The sequence below is a fragment of the Pseudopodoces humilis genome, chromosome 19 (assembly GCF_049639895.1).
Source record: "Pseudopodoces humilis isolate 2021_Gansu_Grassland_sample_001 chromosome 19, ASM4963989v1, whole genome shotgun sequence".
Lineage (NCBI taxonomy): Eukaryota > Metazoa > Chordata > Aves > Passeriformes > Paridae > Pseudopodoces > Pseudopodoces humilis.
This window is the reverse complement of record NC_142218.1, coordinates 13,424,052-13,437,232: the sequence shown is the minus strand read 5'-3', so window position 1 is coordinate 13,437,232 and position 13,181 is coordinate 13,424,052.

The following is a 13,181-nucleotide window of genomic DNA, read 5'->3' as shown; positions in this document are numbered from 1 at the left end:
GCCCAAACAACTTATTTATACTTTTAAACATAAAAATACACGAAAGACTTTTGGGGCCCAGATGCAAACTATTTTTAAAAATTTGCTTGTAAGAGCAGAATAATTTGAGCCTATCCCTATATAAAATAGCTACTACATTATTTTCTAATAATTCTGTTCAGAAAAAAAAACCAAACCCTTTCTCTTCTTCTAGAGAATCTAATTATTCAGTGACAGCAGTTGGCTGACTTGGGCACAACACAACATGTCAATTTTCAGTTGCTTACACAGTATCACAGAAACTGTTAGAAATTGTTTTGAAATCTGGCATACTTTGCAGTCATCCTAATTCCTCCAAGTGAGCCAAACCTGATTACATTTGGCTCACCCACAAAAGATCTGCAAGATGAGGAGAAGAACTCAAAAGATGAGGAAAGAGACTCCAAAAAACCAACAAGATTTCTTCCTCCCCACTGCCTTCAGCTCTGCTTGGTGCAGCAGCAATTCCCCATCTGTGTGAAATGGGATGGATTGGAGCTTTCTGAAACAACCTCAAATTCCCAAACTTTTTTTTTTTTGTTTATAAATTTTAGAAATGTTGATGTGGCAACTACAGGAGGAGACTGTAATGCCTTGGAGAAATTTAAGAGACTGAGGAGAGCTCATCACCATCTGCAGCTTCCTGGTGAGGGGCAGCTGCAATTTCTGCAGGGGTGATGCAGGGACAGGAGCCAGGGAAGGGCTGGGGCTGTGCCAGGGAGGGTTTTGATGGATTTTAGAGGGTGCTGGCACTGCCCAGCTCCCCAGGGAATGGTCCCAGCCCCGAGGCTGCCGGAGCTCCAGGAGAGTTTGGGCAGAGCTCCAGGGATGCCCAGGCTGGGGTTGTTTGTCAGGGGTCTTGCCCTGGATGATCCCTGCGGGTCCCTGCAGCTCAGGATATTTATGATGGAATAAACCCCTCCTGCAGGAGGCAGCTGCTGCTTCCACACTCACAAACTCTGCTCAAGTTCCCACCTGAAACCCCACGTGCAGCACCAGACCAAGCACAGCATCCTCACTCTGATCAGCTCTGGGATGTACTGGGGATAAACCAGCTCTGGAACAAACTTGGGATAAACCAGCTCTGGAACATACTGGGATAAACCAGCTCTGGGATGTACTTGGGATAAACCAGCTCTGGGATGTACTTGGGATAAACCAGCTCTGGAAGGTGGCAAACACATGATGAGAGCAGGTAAAGCATCCAGGTGAGAGCAGGAACTCCATGGCACAGGGAGGTGATGCTGAATTCCATCAGCTCAGCACCTCCAGCCCTCAGCCCTGCTCCTTCCAACTCTGCCTCTGATGCCAAACTCATTTGGTGGCTTTCCTCTTGGATTTAAGCAGAAGATGTTTATGTTTATGACAAAATACTCGCTGCCAAAAATACACAGCTCTGAGTGTAGAAGCACAGACCAAACCTCCCCTTTCTAATATGAGATTTAAAAAAAACCAAACTTATCTACAGTGCAAGGAAATTTAATTCAGTCTCTTTAAATTGCAGCTCCAAGATTCTAAGATTTTTTTTTTTTTTTTTAATTGGATCCTTTGTTTGATAGACCAATGGAAAAAATGTGAGGGCCATTATTCAAATGTTTGTGGGCCCTTTTAGCTAATGGATTCCAATCTATAATTCTGCACTTGTCAACAAGATAGTTCTTCAATCATATTAAGACTGCATAACTCAGTTCTGTCCAAATCTTCCAGGACTCCACTCTACAAAGCAAATAACATTTCCCCAGGGAGGAAAGCACGTCCTCACAACATCCAGTTCTCAGGTCCTTTCCATGTTTCCCTGATTTTTTTTGGAATGGAGACGGATTTCTTGTAGGTGTGGCTCCATTTCCAGAAAGCCAAATCCCCCTCCACACACACAGAGTGAAATATTCCCAGCAGTGAGACTTCAGGGCAGTTTTCTGTGTTCTCTGAAATAAGACAAGGTTTTTTTACACGAGGCTTTCAGAGGAGAGTCTGTGCCTCGTAAGCAGCTTATAAGGTAAATAGTTTAAAAGTTGACTCACATTTCTATCTCTACAAAAGCTTGCCTCTCCCTTCCTGTGCTGTGTTATCAAATGAAGAGCTGAACCAACCAGGAGAGTTTTTCCTGAATTAAAAAAGGCCCATTTTGACAGCAGGTTCAGAGCTGTGCTCTGTTTAGGGCAGGAGCTGGGTTTGGGGCTCCATGGTCCTGCACGAGGTCCCACCCTCAGCATCCCTGGGGGGACACCCCAGCTCCCCCTCGAGTTACAGCACACTTCAGACCACGGAGAGCGTCTGAAACTCAACAGGAAAAATATCTCCAGACTTTCTGCAATGTCTTTTGAGCCATCCCTCCTCTGGTCCCCTGCACCTCTGACAGGGATCAAACTGTGCTGATTAAATCAGGTGCGTGTTATAATTACATTTCTAGATAATTATCCTACCAGAACATGACATACAAACTTGCTGTGTGCTTTACCTGGCTTTTTTTTTTTTGATTGTGCTGGTATATAAAGAACATTCTTATTTTTTTACCTTATTCCCTTAAACCACCTGCTAAAATAAACTCAAAGGAGCCAATAAACCTCCCAGAATTAAATGGCACATGTGATGTAAAGCTGGATTTAACATCCTATTTGGGCATCACAGTCCAACCCAGGTGTGCAACAAATTCTGGATGCTGCTCTTAGCTACAGTTGAGTTTTAGGTGGTTCTATGAGGAGCAGGGAACTGGACTCACTTATACAATTTGAGGTATTCTGTGATTCTAAGCAGTTGCAAAAAGCAGTTTGTAAGCTTTTTCTAACTTAATGTAGATTAAAAAAGTATTTTTGATATTGCACTTTAAATATTTTAATAAAATATATGTATTAGATGAATAAATAATGAAAAGCTAAGCACATTCCAGCATCACAGGTTCATTTTCACACAGGTCAAAAAAATATGAAATATTTCCCTCTAGAGCTGTTTAGAATAAGGCCCAGTGACTGCAAGTAGGTGAATTCCTGCACTTTATTGAGTGCATTCCCACTCAGCAGCTGAGCTCCCCGGGGCTGGGAAGGAGCCTTGAACCAACTTCCAGCCCTCAAACACCCCTCAGTGGTTCAGAACCCTCCAGCCTGACAGGAGGTGATTTCCCAAACGTTTCCCTGGCTGCTGGAGGTTGGAGGAGAAGTGAACAGCTCCAAGATTTTTACAGCTGGAACCGCTGCTGGCACTTCCCAAGGATTCCTGGGGTGGATCTGGTGCCCCAGAGGATGGAGAGAGCCCCGATGCTCTGAACCCAAAAGGCCCTGGGACTGCTGAGCCCCCTTCTCTCTGCCCTGCACCTCGGAATGAGAGGTGGCAGCAGCCCCCATTCCACCTGGAAAATATTAGCATAAGTACGAGGAGAGGAAAGACAAAAACTCTCCTTAATACAGGTTGATATGTGACTTTGCATAGCACTTTGAATGTTATTAAGTGTTTGAATTTCTTCCTGTGTCTTTTTAGCCTAGATGACTGTCTTTCTCTTTCACTGACAGCCTCTGCAGGACCAAATTGACAGCTCTTTAAAGCAGTCTGACAAAAAGCAGCATTAATTAAGTCATTGCCGGACTGTAATTGTGTTAAGAAGTAAAAATCTAATATGAGAAAAGGTTAGTGAGTCCTCTCTTGTGTCAGATTTTCTACTCTCTATGAATATTAATGTCCTTAATGAAGACAATCTTTGCCTCATCAAGCCGTTGTTCTGCATTCAGGTGCCAAATCCCTGCACCATTGATTTGTTTTTAAAGAACAAATATGTCAGGGGAGAGTGACTGTCCTGTTTCTTATCAACATCATAGAGAATGCTTTTGTATTCCTGGAAAGAGTTTATAGATTTTGTGTGCCGTGTACAAGCAGTGTCTGTGATGGCACGGGAGGGGAGGGATGTCGAGGTGAGCTAAACCGGTTTAAGTAATTTAATAGAAGCCTCACACTTGATCACGTTAGCTTTTTTGTGTGTGCTAGCAATATCCATCTATTAACGAGGTTACCATCAGCACTTTTAATGATAAAATATGAATTATCTCTCCCGAAAGAATCCTGCAGTTTAAGCACCAAAATGAAGGATCTGGGTGATAAGGCGCTGATCATCTCCTGCTGATTATCACTCCCCTCCTCCTCCCGATCCAGCAGATAATGATGATGGTGCTGATGAATGATGATCCTTTTTAAATAGGTTGGAGGCCCTTAGGAGTCTGACTCTGCTGAGGAACGTCTGGTGCACTTCTCAGCCCCCACATCTCCTGCCATCCCCAAAGCTCCCCTCAGCCACAAAATCCCACCCAGCTACTACAGCCTTACTACTGCTTGGGCTTGGGCTTGCTGCCTCTACTCCAGCGAGCAGGACAGGCCTCTGACACCCACTGAAAGCTCAGCCTGCACTAAACTCAGAGCTTTTATCCTTCTGCTCTGCCAGTGCTGGGAGCTGTGAGAATCCTGCTGAGGGCATCAGAAGCCACACCAATTTCTAGAGGGTGTAGCCAAAAGGTTCCCGCCCCTCCTGAGAGCTGGGAGATAATTAATACTCTGTTTTCCAAGCAGAAATCCTCACAGCAGCTCAATTGTAAAGAAATTGCTGGTGTGTGTTTTAGTACAGAAAAGTAACAAAATCCTGAGCGGTTCTTTCTTTTTAGAGACAATCTCAGCATATGTTGCACTGACAGAACAACACGAGGCTTCTTCCAGACAAAATTAAACAGCTGAAGTTCTCCTTTGAGATGGATTCTGCCTGATAGCAGAGATGGGTGGAAGAAATGTTCCGTGATGACAGCACCAACACTTCCAGGGGGACTCGGGCGGCAAAAGGAGCAGAGGAAGTTTCTGACCCATCAAACCACAAGAACAAGCTCAGAGCCAGGGACTCTCAAACGTCACCAGCACAAACCATCACCACAAATAAGAGGAACAGGTTTGTCCATGAGGCAGAGAATGATCCTGCCCTGTCCTCTGGCCCTGAGGGGCTCTGCAGCTGCAGGTGATGCTCTACCTCGACACTGGGTTTTCCTCCCTGGCAGGACCCACGAGGGGAACAGGGACAATTCACAGGGACAGGAAGGGAGGTGATGGCTTCACACTGACAGAGAGCAGGCTGAGGTTGGGCACTGGGAGAAAGTTCTGCCTGTGAGGGTCTTGAGGCCCTGGAAGAAGTTAAATGCTGCTTTATGGAGAACTAGGCAGATGCTGAATTATTTTGGCTTTTATTCAGCTTGGCACACCCTTGCAGCAGCATTGTCACTTGGAGAACAACCTGAGGGCCTTTCTGGAGGTATCCCCAGTGCCCTGGCACATCTGACCTGGTACCAGTGACAGATTTCCCCAGGTTAGACCCAGCCTGGCTGTGTGAGAGGAGGGACCCCAGCCCTGTGCTGCCAGCACCGCAGGACCTGGGCAGGGAGGTGTAAATCCCTGCTGTGACACAGGAGCCTCTGACACACCACGTGGGACTTGTGGCTTCCATACTCATTTTTCTCTCAGATTTATAATTTTCCCTTTTTTTTTTTTTTTTTTTTACTTTTACTGGTCCATCTTGGCTTATTAACCTAAAAATCTCTTGGGAGAGCCTTCCCTGCCTGAGCTTCCCACCGTCCAGCTGACCCACGTGCAAAGCAGAGGGACAGCACAAGAAACCATACAGCACAACCTGTGAGCTCCAAAGATCAATTAATTCTATTTCAAATAATTTAAATTAAATCTTTTTCTGCACTAGGTTTTCTTTTTCCCCCTTCCTGCAGCCCTAATTGTCTTTAGCAACACAAAGGCTGTTGTCTCACTCTTCGTGGTCATGCCCCAAAATTTGCTCCCTGTTTGTCTGACATCCCCCTCCCACCCCTGCCAGCACAGCTGGGAGACAGTGGTGCTAAAAGCACCCAGGGTTAAATATCAACACATCAATTCCAATGGTGTGAACCTTAATTACTTTCCCATCAATCAAAACTTACACACAAATAAAATTAGCGATATCCCAGGCTGTTTCCTGTTTGTTTTAAAAACTCTGGAGGATTCAAAGCGGGAAAAAATAGTCAGTGCTGCACTAATCTTTTTCAGGATTGTCTTTGGACATTTGTTAACTAAAACACCAAATATCTAAGATAGGCCTACACTTATCCATCCACACAGGAAATTACAAAGGACAGGAAATCATGAGAAGAACACTGGGAAAACAGCAAGCACCCTTTTGATAGCCCAAATTTATAGCTTAAATCTAAACATTCAGGCTAAATATTTTAATTTCAGTAGTTTACTTTAAAATATTCTTCTTCTAGTTAAATTCTTCAAAATACAGCCAACATTTCTCTGTGTTGAGACCCTTTGGAGAGCACCTGCCCAGCTCTGGTTGAAGGGTACCTGCCCTACTTTCCTCCTTCTCCAAGTACCAACTCCCCCGTGCACACAGATCTGATATTTGGGGTTTTATTCTCCACAGTTCCAGCTCTAAGGCAGCCTGGCAGATTAAGTTCAAGCTTTGTGAACAGAAGAGAGATAATTCAGAGGCCTCTTATTACTTCTGATCTCTGAGCTGTGCAGGGATCACAGCTCCCGGATTGCATCTGTTCCCAAAATTCTCAAAACAAAACCAGCTTCTCTGCATAATCTGTTTTCTTGCTGTTATGGAGTGAGATGTGCAAAAACAATATATCTGTAAACAAAAAAAATCTCCTAGAAGAACACAACAACCTTCAGGTGATTAAAATAACCACTGACAAGATGAGAATGACAGGATTTTTCCAATCCCTGTTTCCCTGCAGGAGCTGGGGCACACAAATGGTGGCCTTTAGTGGAGAATTACCAGGGGAACCATATGGGCCAGGAACAAGCTTAAAATATGGATTTTTTTGCAGATGTAGCAGTTCATTCTGCAGTTGGAGAAGAATTTTTTCATGGGAAGGGTGCTCAGGCCTTGGCACTGCCCAGGGAGGTTTGGATCCCCATCCCTGGAGGTGTCCCAGGAATTCCTGGAGGTGGCACTGAGTGCTCTGGGCTGGGGACAGGGTGGGGATGGGGCACAGCTGGGGCTGGAGGATCCTGGAGGGTTTTTCCATCCCCAATGACTCTGTGAACCAAGGTAGGAAGTGGGTTTGCACACCAATAATCCAATTTAGACCTTGAAAGGTCATGAAGAGAATAACATGCACTCTTTCCTTCCCACCCAAACATTCACTTCTCTCTCTGTGAACTTTATAATTTATTCTCTGAGTGTGAAATCTGCTGCAATGCCAGAGCTGTTTCCCTGGATTTTTAAATGATGTTTTTTAAGGGTGCTGTACAAGAGCTTTGTACCAAGAAAACTCAGGACTGGGTGCCTTTAGTCCAACTCCTGCAGCTGTGCAGGAAAAGGGATAAAATCCACCCCAGAGAGATCCCTCCAGGTGAAAGGAGGAGAGCAGCAATTCCAGCTATAAATAGGGTTGGAGACACGAGACCAACGAAATTAAGAGATGTATAAATGAACCCTGCTGTAACACTGACCCAGCTCCTTCTCTCCAATTAATTTAATTGAGAGTTTTGGTTTACTTAGCACTTTTCATCCATAGATCTAAAAGCACTTTATAAAGAAATGTAAATGTCAATATCCTCATTTTCCAGAGGAGGATGAAAGGGCACAGGGAACTTGTATGAATCACCCCAGGTCAGCAAGTAGGTGGCAAAGCCCAGAATAGAAACCAGTTTGCTCACTGTGTCTGCTGTGCCCCATCCCATCCACCAGGAACTGGGAATTCCAGGTCATTTAACAAAGAGCTGCCAAAAATCCTCCGTGAAACTGAGAGCTACCCCTTTGACTTACAGCAGTGCAAGTAGAGCTCTTTCATCCTGAACTAAATATTAGTAAAAGGAGCTGCATGAAATGCCAAAGTTTGTACTTTAAAAAGAAAAAAATAGCATAAATATTTTGTCCATGTAATGTTGTCAAAAAGTTATATTTTACTATTTTTCTTACCCAGAAAAACTTATGTTTTGCCACATGCCCATAGAATTATTTTTCAGGGAGCTCTGAAAACTGCACCCAGGTTGTAACTATTCAAAGAAACCTGATTTTTATCTCCCTGAAAGCAGATATTCTCAGGTATTTTCTTCCATGGCAAACACACTGGGAAGTGACCAGCTAGGAAGAAAAAGGAGAAAGGTTTTTTACACGTGGGATCATAACCAGTGGAGCTGCTAAATCCCAGATCTATTCATCCACGTGTCTGCTGTTTGTGGGAGCTGTTTCCAGAGTTAGGAACTTGCTCATAGTTTTTCACAGACTATTGGAGCCCCTCTGGACCACTGGAGGTGCAGCTAAAGCTTCCCAAAGTTTCTCTGTGCTCTGCTCTGTAAATGTGCGAGGAGCAATGATTTCCAAAAGTCTCAGAACTCTGCTAGCTACTGAGAAAAAGGATAATGAGGTATGAAACAGCTTCATCCATCACACCCAGCCTCAGCCACGGGGAATTTCAACTGATCCAGCTGCAAGTGCCCAGTTCCAGAGAGCTCCTGTCCCTCCTGCAGTGGCAAACTGCATTCACCACATTCCAGAGTGAATCCAGTGCTGAGCCATCAGCACACCCTCCAGTCAGGTCTGCTCATCCCATCCCAAACACCAGAGCCACCGAGGCCATCTGAGACGTCCCACCAGAGTTTTATGTCCCCCAGGGCTGGGGAAAGGCAGCAGGAGATGTTGGGGTCTGGAGAAACAATCACCTGACGTCAGCAGCAGGGCTGGGGCTGGGCTGAGCTCTGATGGCAGCAGCAGCACTCAGCGTTTCCTTGGGAAGGGTCCTCTCCAGCCCAGAGCAAGATAAAGCTTGCTAAACTCATCAGAGCCTCCTGGCAGCTGCCTTCTGTTCCCTCTGCATTTATTCTGGAGGGGAGAGCTGGATGAGCAGCTCCCCAAAGCATTCGGATTTGGAGCCTCAAGCCTTGAAGGGCAGATTTTGCCATTCTTTTGCTGAGCTCCCAGTGAATAATGCCCTGTGATATTTCAGACTCCAGTGTAGTGCATGACTCATGGATTCTGTAGTAAATAGGCCAGACTCACAGCTCCAGGTATTTTTAACCTTCTAAGCAGAAAAAGGGAATATTTAGGATGAGAAACGAAGATGAATTTCACAACAAAAATAGCAAGACCACTTGGTGTGCAGCCCTTGGGTAACCCTCTGGGACACAACTATCCAAATTACCGTATGCACTTTCCCAAGCAATGTTAAATAAACCCCAAAGACTTTGTGAAATTCTTTCTGGTGTGCTAGCACTGCTACAGAGCTGCACTAAAATAAAAATGACGCCTTCCTTGGAGTACTCCAAGGCACTGCCAAGCCATCAAACGCTCAGTCTGAGCAAGAAGGGAGCTGAGAGCTGCCAGGGCTGTCCCTGCAGGGCCCTGAGCACACAGCAAACAGCTCTGGCCCTCCTTCCTGCCTGTGACTAACAAAGTGAGCAGATGTGGAGAGAGCCTGGGGCTAAATCTGAGCCTGGGAGGTGTCACGTCCCCCCTGGGCATGAGCTGGCCAGGACAATCCTGCAGGAGAGCTCTGGTGGCTCCAGGTGACCCTCAGCACATCTATTGGCTGCTGATGCCCAAGCAGCAAGAAAACCAATCCATCTCCATGGAACTGTGTCCCCTCTCCACTGGGGCCTCTGGGGAGCCCAGGCTGTGACTGAAGCACCCAAAACCCCAGAGAAAGCCTGAGGAGCAAAGGTCCTGCCTCATAACCTGAAGCAGAGAGCTGTGAATCAGGGACGAGGTGGGAGGGGGAGAAGAGGCATCAAGGTGGTGGCAAAACTCCTCCTGATTGCTCAGGACTGGATCTCACGGGATCACAGCCTGCTTTGGGTTGGGAGGGACCCTAAACCTCATCCCATTCCACCTTCCCCTACCCCAGGCTGCTCAGAGCTCCATCCAGCCACACTGGTTTCACACTTTCAAGCTAAAATTTCCAGACATCTCTCGGGGTTGAACACTTATCTCCCTGGGTTTGGGCAGTGATTCCCCCCAGCTTGTTCAAAAATCCCATCCACACTCGTTTTCCTGTCCTTGGCCTCTCTGATGAGCACAGGGCTCCTGTGTGACCCCACAGCACTGCAGAGGGCTCTGCTGGGGACGTGAGGGGAGAGGGCACTTCTATTGGAATCTGATTCAGAAAAGGAACAAGAAAAAACATTTCTATTCCCATTAGGTTTTGTAAAACCATTTAGTGTTATGAAAAGCCTAATGTTTAAGCCTAAACTAAGTAGACAGTGATCCTTTAAGTCCCCGTCTTCCAGCGCATTTCGCCATTCTTTTCTTTCAAGGAAAGTTAGGATTGTTGTTCTTTCACCTTCCAAAGTCCTTGATGGGTTATTTCTAGAGAATATTTTAATCCGGGAAGTATTTTGGTCGGCAAAGACATCCATAGAAATTTCCTCAAACTCCATCACATATTTACCCACTTCTCAGAAATTCTTCTTCCATTTTCTATTAATATTATTTCACTGGGATCAGTCTCTGTTGAGAAATTTAGTTTAAGCTGCCTAGCAGTCTTAAAAGAGGAAGATCTATTAATTTAATCATTTATATGAATCATGTCTAAATTATCTCAGCAGAGAAAATGTGTTAGCCATTTAAATCCCATCATTACATATTATATAATAATTACCAGTAATTCTAGTTTGGATGGGCCACAATATTGCTTTACATACCTAATATATTCAGAACATCCACCTCACCGAGCTCAGTCTTTTTGTGACCTTTGAGTTTATGTTTGTCTCTTGATTATGAGCACAGGACAGGCTCTCCAAGGAATCAGGGATGCAAAACACATCCATGGTGCCACCTCTCTTTGCCATGCGCAGCTATCACTTTGTTTTTTTAATATCTCAAGTTCTTTTTGTCTCTGGATGGTATTGAGATGCTATTGATACTGCTGTCATCAAAATAATATTTATTTGTTGAGTGCTCTCGGTGCTCGTCATGGCAATCCAGTGAGGAGCTACTCCCAGGAGACTCCAGGGTGTAACTCCCACAGGATTTCCAGGTCCCTGTTGGTGTGAGCAGACAGCTGAGCACGGTGGTGCTGCAGCCCAGGCTGGGAGAATTTGCAGGGGTCTCTCTCCATGAAAAAAGGGAAAATATTAATCAGCCCCGAGAGATTCCTGCACAGCCCCGAGTACAGGTTTCACTGTCTGCTGCTCCAGAGCCCTCGGGAGCCAGGGCGGGCACAAAACCTCTGCAGCAGTGGCTGAAGAAGCTCCCAAGTTACAGCTCTTATGGGCAAGCCAAGGGAAAGCCATCACACCCAGTTCCTCACTGGGAGTTGATCCATTTCCAATGGGCAGGACAACCCAGTGTTCCCCAGAAAGCCAAAAAGGGCTTCAAACGCTCTCTGAGCACAGCTGGGGTGGGAAGGTGGTGCTGGCACAAGGCTGGAGGGATTCCAGCCCCAGAGATCGGCACCTGGGGACACAGACAGTGCTTCCAGAGGGGGATCTCCAGGAGAAACCCCCAGCCCTGTGCCTTCCCTGGCCCAGCACCGCTCCCAGGTGTGGGATTGCCCTGGAGGAAGGTGGAACGGTGCCCCTGCCCTGCCAGAACAACACAAATAACTTCACCTACTGCGGACACTCTGAGCTTCTTTTTAAAATTATTATTCTTTTGCACCACCCCTGCATGAATCCATCTGCCAGCAACCTTTCCTCCACTCCATCAAAACTGCAACACCAGATAAACCCCTGATTAATTACAGAACAGCGAAACTTCCAACTCTCATATCCCAAGGGTCAAATCCATCCCTGGTGTAAGCCAGAACTCAGCAGTGAGACAAATTTGGCCCTAGGTGACTTTTTTTCCCTCGACTAACTCATTACACCACCTCTCCTAGAGCTGATGAATTGAGCCCCTTGTGTTCTGTTTGTAACCATAATTAGTATTCATTTTGCAAGCTTAAAGCTCACCCTTGCTCCAGGACTGAGCCTAATGTTAATCACTGCGGTGTCTGCCCGCCTCTGACTCTGATCTGTCAGGTTTGCATTACTTGTCCCATACCTAATTTTTTGCCCTTACCAGCCAAGTAGCACCTCGACATCACACTGTGTCAGAATTAGAAACTTTTGACAGATCTGTAATCATCTAGTTCTCATCAGCTCTGTGCATGTTAGTCACTTCATTTCCACATTCTAACAGTTAATATGCCTTAATTTCTCACACTTTGTGAATATTTAATTCCTCCCTTTTCAACATCATTTTTAGGTTGTGTGAATCATTTTCAAAGCCTTTGCTATTCTCCCTCCACTATCATCTGCATATTTTATGAAATGGCACAGTTGAATCTCTGAGGGCTCTTGATAAAAATGAAACTGGCAGGCTGCTCATTAGTTGTTTACCTGGAGCTGTGTGAATCCCCCAGAATGGTGGATTCCCACTTGGGTTTGAATTAGGATATTCTGACACATAAGAATTGAAAACCTTTCCAAGCTGAGTGTGATTCTCTCCCACTCCCCCCTTTCCATCCCAATTAATGGCTCTTCCAGGGAGTTTTGCACTCCTTTGGCCAATCCTACACCAACACCTGCAGCAACTGGGTCCTTCCGAGGTGAGAGACAGAGGCTGCAGCCAATTAGCAACTCTAATGAGGGGGAAAAGTGTCCCATCAAGAGCACACAGAGGGCAGCAGGACAAAAATGGGAACTTTTCAGGCTTCCAGAGTCAAAGCAAGTCACCGGGACTGGGGCTGGTTTGAGCACGTGCTTCAATGGGCAAGTGATGAAAAATGACATTTATTTGTCCCAAAAAGTCCTTGCCAGTGACCATACCTGGCAGATCTCACAGCTCTTGCACAGGCAGAACCCTCTCCTTTATTTCCTTGATCTCATTTATGCAATTAAACACTGCTGTCTCCCCACTGGAATAAACTGAGGGGCCACATGCAACAATTCATGAGTTCCAAGGCAAAAATCAGATTATCCTTGCGTTTACCAGAAAATCCTGGGTTATTCACAGGAGAACTCAGTGGGGTTTCTATTCCAGCCCTCACACAGAACATGTTTTCCCTACTCCACCTCTGCTTCCCCCCCTTGGAAGCTGGGTCCATACTGACGGGTATCTCCATGCAGTTCCCCACATCAATAAATCTTCTCTCCACATTCCAGTAGTTTTAGTTTTTAGTGTCCAAAGATTTAAATTTAGCCTGATTTATTTTTATGCT